Below are 5559 nucleotides of genomic sequence, written 5' to 3'. Positions count from 1 at the left end.
GGACAGCCAGCTCCCTGCGGGGGGTGGGGGCGAGAGAGTTGGTGTGTGCCTATGTGTGTGTACGTGTGTGCATGTGCCATACTGTGCAGACACGCTTATATGTCTCTATGTACCTGTTTGTGACTGTCTGTTCATGTATGCGTGTGTACATGGTGAGCACATATGCCTGTGAATTCCTATGTGTGCAATATGCTTGCCTATCCTTGTGTGCTTGTTGCTGAGAGTATCTGTATGTACCCGTTTGTACCTACTTGTGCTGTGTTACACCTGTGTGTGTGCGTTGGTGGGATGTCCTCATGCCGGTGTGCACTTGAGCATGTGCATGGTTGTGTCACTCCACCACTTTGCTGCTGTGCATGTCCCCCTACCTGTGTTCCTCTGGGTGTGAGTACATATGTTTGTGACTGTTATGTGGTTGGCCTGATGGGTTGACCTGGATGTGGGGGTGGAGAGATGTTCTTGCAGGGGAGGGGGGGCGTAGGGGGAGACATGGATGGATGGAATTATGGGCAGGTAGAGAGAAAGAGCCAAACCAAGCCAGGAGGAAGGTGCTGGGGCAGACAGGGGAACCAAGCTTGCAGGAGAGTGGAGGTCTGTGCAGTTCAAGGGACCTTCCAAGCCCAACAGCCTCTAACCTACAACCCTGAAGAGAGAGGCTGGACATGAGCCATGCCATAGTGGGCCTGCTCTAGTTTGGCCAAGGAGCAGCCTGAAGTTCCCTCCTCCTGCCCTCTGTAATAACTAACAGTGGTGGGCAGTCACCATGGGCTGAGCTCTGTGCTAGAGTCTACAGCCAGATCCCTCATGGAACCCTCACAGACACATTAGGAAATAGACACACTATTAAACATGGGTTTCTATTAGAACTCCCACTTTGCAGACATGGAAACTGAGGCTCCTTGACCTGTTCACAGCGAATAAGTAATAGAGCCAGACGCTGAACCTAGGTGTGCCTAATACCAGAGGTCTTACCACATACATTACTGCCTCTCCCGGGGTTCCCAGTGGTCATATTCTGGGGAGAAAGGGGAGAAGAGGTGAGGATATGTGGGTGAGTGAGTATGCCTCCCCATCTACCTGAGTACGCTCTGAATCCCACGTTATTCTACCCAGCACATAACAAATGCCAAAGAAATATCTACTTGTTGATAGAAGCAGGGAGCCAAGACATCCTGTTCTGCTCTGAGGCTGAGTAGCTGGCACACCATGGGCACTGGCCACCTCTGCTCCTTCCCAGGGAGGAGGCTGCCCTGGGCTCCAGAGAGGCTGGGGAGTAAGGGCTGAGGGTTTCCCTGAGCCAAGCTGGGTCCTGCCTCATCTTTACCCCCATAGAGGTGGAACTACCTGGATGTCTCTCTAGGTCAACACTATGTCTCACTTGTCTCTTCCCTACCCAACTCACAGACAAAAGTCCCCATACACACCTCCCTTGCGCCTAGGAACATGTGGTCCCTGAATCAAGACCCCCATGGGAGAGGTCTGCACAGATACCCTTAGCCAGGAGCCAAGTTGGGACGCCTGACTCAAACAAGTTTCCCTTTACCTACAATTGCATTTCTCTGAGGAGTATGGGGGATTGAAACCATTAAATCCTGGGCCTTCTTGGACAGCCTAGAGAACCAACTATGGATATGGCCTCCAGGCCCCAGATCCGACAGCCTGGCCCCCATGGAGGGTAGAATGCAAACTCACAGCAAGTTCAACCTCTCCTGCCCCAGCCTCCTGGGAGACCTCCTCCCTGAACCACGTTCTGCTTCCATTTACAGACCAGGTGCCAGGAGAGGGAGGTAGATGGGCCTCTCGCAGGACAGCCTCCAGGAGGAAACCTAGCCATGTGCCAAACGTCACCCTGCATCTTCTGCAGGGCCCTGCAGGCAGGCCCCACATCTGGAACCATTTCAGGCAGGAGAAGCATAGGACTGAGCTGCCCCTCCTTTGATGCTGGAGCTGTGGGGAAGGGTCGTGCCCTTTGGGAGGTCGGGGGTCACAATGCATGGATGGCACACCTCCTAAGGATAAGAAAAGGGGGGCAGGAATGGGCAAGAGGGGGTTGAGGCATTTATGTCACTATCCCAGATGTAGGATCAGGGGGACTCAAGAAAGTCTCCAGAAGATGATGAGCATCTTATTTTTATTTATTTTTTTTTTTTAAGTAAGCTTCATGCCCAACAGGGGCTTTGATTTCATGACTCTGAGATCAAGAGTTGCATGCTCTGCCCATCCTGGAGAAAGTGCCAAGCTTTACTCTAGCTGAGCCTCAGTTTCCCCATTAGTAAAACAGGATTATTACAGGCTTCTGGGGAGGACCCATGATGAAAGGATGTTTTAGCATGGGGCCAGCACAGAAAAAATGCCCAGAATAGGACAGTAGTTGCTATTGTTATCATTATGTTGCTTAAAACATAGCTGCTTTCTACCAAAGCTCTCTATCCAGCTGAGCAGACCGGGTGAACACCCCCAAATCAGTCAGGCCATAAAGAATCAGGCATGAGAAGTGGAATGTTAGGAGGGGAGGGTGCTGTAGGGCTGGGCAGTCAGGAAGAACCTCCCAGAGAAAGTGGCATAGGGTTCACCCTTTAGAAATGAGAGAGTCAGGCAAGCTGAAGTGGAATGAAGAGAGTACCCCAGGAGGAAGATGGGTTTCACCCAAGCCTCAGAGACAAGGCAAGTGGGCCTGATTTTGTGAGAAGCAGAGACAGGCCAGATGGAGTGCGGTGGGCATAGGAGCTGGCCTGACTTACCTTGGGGAGATGAATGAAGAGGACAGATAGGACCCTAACTGCCACCTTTGTGGAAGGACTCTGCCCTGAGGCCCACCCCATCCACACCTGTTCTGCAACCTAAGGTAGCCCTTGGGATCTGCAGAGAACCAGTGGCACCCACCCTGTTGGATTCCCCCCACCAGGGCTCTGAGAAATCAGGTGACTGTTCCCCCCTCTGTTTATTTATTCCCTTGTTTTTTTCTTTCCTTCTCAAGAGACGATAATTATTCAGATCATCGTGGTGATTTACTCGGCAATCAGAGCCGCTCGATGCAGTGACCGCGGAGCTGAGACAGACGAGCATCGTCAAGGAGGACGAGGCCGGGGTCTCAGCACCCCCTCCCTCCCAACCAGCCCGGCCTTTGTTCTCTTTGAGGTCTGCACCCGAGCTGCCTGGCAGGCAGTGGAGGCACCCACCCTACAGACACAGCAGCAAGCTCTGGGGGTCGTGGGAGCCAGTGTGCATATGTGTGTGCCCTGGGGAGGGAGGTGTGTGGGCTCATATGTTTCTTAGTGCTGGCTGAGAATGGTGGAGCTCCTGTGTGCATGTTTGTGGGGGTTGGGGGTTGGGGGTGGATGGTTAGCACCGTACCACTCCATGAGCATTGAAGTCAGGTGTGTAATCGGAAAGTATGCACCTGTGTGATTACTTAGGGCCTGGGGTACATCTGTCTCTGCAGGCTTGTTCAGAAGTGCAATGGGCAGGTGCCCAAACATTCGTATTTTAGGCACATAGTGGAGAAGGGAGGAGGTCTGGGGTTCCTGTGCTAAAGCTGCCTGAGGTGGTCATGGATGCGACAAGGACTAGGTTCTAACTTGGTCTTTCTGTCAGTGCTAGTGGGAGTAGGGGGGCCAGTGATCAGCTCATATCCAAATGCTGAGTTCTCCTGGGTCAGTGCTGGAGCCTCGGGGGTAATGTGGATACAGGTGTGGCTCTGTTCACAAGCATGTGTACACACGTGTGTACCCGCAGCTCCCCACCCCCCACCCGCCGACCGCAGTCTGGCGCGGTGACGGTGACCTCATTACTGCCTCCGCAAAGGCCCCTTGAAATCCCTGCGCCGTCGCATTTGGCTGCTCTAAGTGATGGGAATGGCCTGCGCTTCCTGATCAATCGCTTAAAATTCAGGGTCGGCTTGCTCGCCGGAGAGGGCTGCCTGCCAGCCCCACGCACCGCGCTCTGCCGCCTCCCCCTACACCCCCTCCTTGCTTTAGGGTGGGGGGCTGCGATACTGCCGTATTGGAAAACATCCCCGCGCTGGCTGGGGGGCCCGGTGGGGCCAGCGCTGGAAGCCGTTCCACTCGAGCAGATGGCTGTGAAACTTTGGCGGCGAGATAAATTGGGTCTGACGGCGTGAGGCCGGCTCACAGATGGGCGGGATTCTCACGCCGGCCCCCACGTCCGGCCCGACCGCGGGCAGGGCCGGCGCCGCTCAGAGCCCCCTTTGGGCACCCGCCCGGCCAGCAAAAGCCTTTGGGAGGCCACTCAGCCGCCAATAGTCTCTCTGTACCGGAGGTGCCCTCCGTCACACTCCTTCCGGCCTTAGATCTCCCCAGAGACAAACCCAGAGGGAGGGGCAGCCCCCAGCCCCCGCCTGGTCACCTCCGCCAAGCTGGCAGCTGGGCTTTCCCCCTCCTCTGCCATCCGCAGAGGCCTGAAGCGTGAAGGTTAACAGCTGGGGGGGAGGCTGCGTCTCCCTCCCTCACCCCGTCTCTGCTGCAGCCCCGCCCACCTGCCAACCCTGGGGATGTCGTAAACAGGGCTGTGAGGTGTGTGTTGGGGCGGAAGGGGGGGCTGGAGGGAGGGAGAAAAGAGAGCCAGACAAACAAAGAGAGAAAGCGAAAATGAGCAAGATGAAAAAGAGACCTAACCAGAGACCGAGGGACAGAGACAGAGACAGAATTGGAGACTGATAGGTAGAGATAGACACAGAGACACCCACAGAGAAGGGAGGGAGAGACCTCAGAGCCAGAGAGGAGACACACAAAGAGAGTGGGAGGAAGGCGAAGGATAGGACAAGAGGACGAGATATAGGCGGGGACCGCATCGAGCTGTGCGTGATCGCGGGGGTTGGGGACGAGAGGAGTTGGGGAGCTGGGCGCGGCCCCGGCCTAACCCCGCCCCCACCATGAAGGTTTTGACCCAGAATGAGAATGTCGCCGCCTCAGGCCGCGCCCTCCATCCCAACACCACTCCCCGCCTCGGTTTCCCCAGAAGTGCCAGTGAAGAGGATGGGAGAAGGGGGAGGCCTGCACAGCCATCACTCTGCCGCAGAGCCCACCCTGTCGAGCCCACTCCCCGGGCGCATCAGTCCAGCGGGCAGATATCGATCCGGTCCAACCAAGCTCGATACCCGCGGCCTGCAGCCCTCTCTGCAGTGGTCCTACAAAGAGGAGGGGGCTCACTCCCCGTGCCGCCCCCACGGAGATTCTGGGCCAGAATAAGCCCCCGAGAGCCCCGCTGGAGCGGCGCCGTCGCCTCCCTCTGTCCCTAAGAGGCCCGACTTGGCGGGCCAGGCTGCCTGCAGCAGGGGGGATGGCCTCGGTGACCACCCCCAGCCCCACCTTCTACAGGGCCCGAGAGGCCAGAAGGAAAAAAATCTTTGCTGAGTTGATGAAGTTGAAGTTTCGTAAAGGGCGTGAAGGAGACAGCCAATCAGCGAGCCTTCATTTACATAGGCTCTCTGATTGGCTCTCACGGTGCCTCTTTAGAATGTTACTTTGAATCCTTAAGAAAATGATGAGAAAAATCCCACTGAGAGAAAGGAGGAAGCTCAGATTCCTCAGGTTCACCTAG

Source organism: Suricata suricatta, chromosome 6 (genome assembly GCF_006229205.1).
Source record: "Suricata suricatta isolate VVHF042 chromosome 6, meerkat_22Aug2017_6uvM2_HiC, whole genome shotgun sequence".
In the NCBI taxonomy this organism is placed as follows: Eukaryota; Metazoa; Chordata; class Mammalia; order Carnivora; family Herpestidae; genus Suricata; species Suricata suricatta.
The sequence above is the reverse complement of the archived record's forward strand: the minus strand, read 5'-3'. Positions refer to the sequence as shown.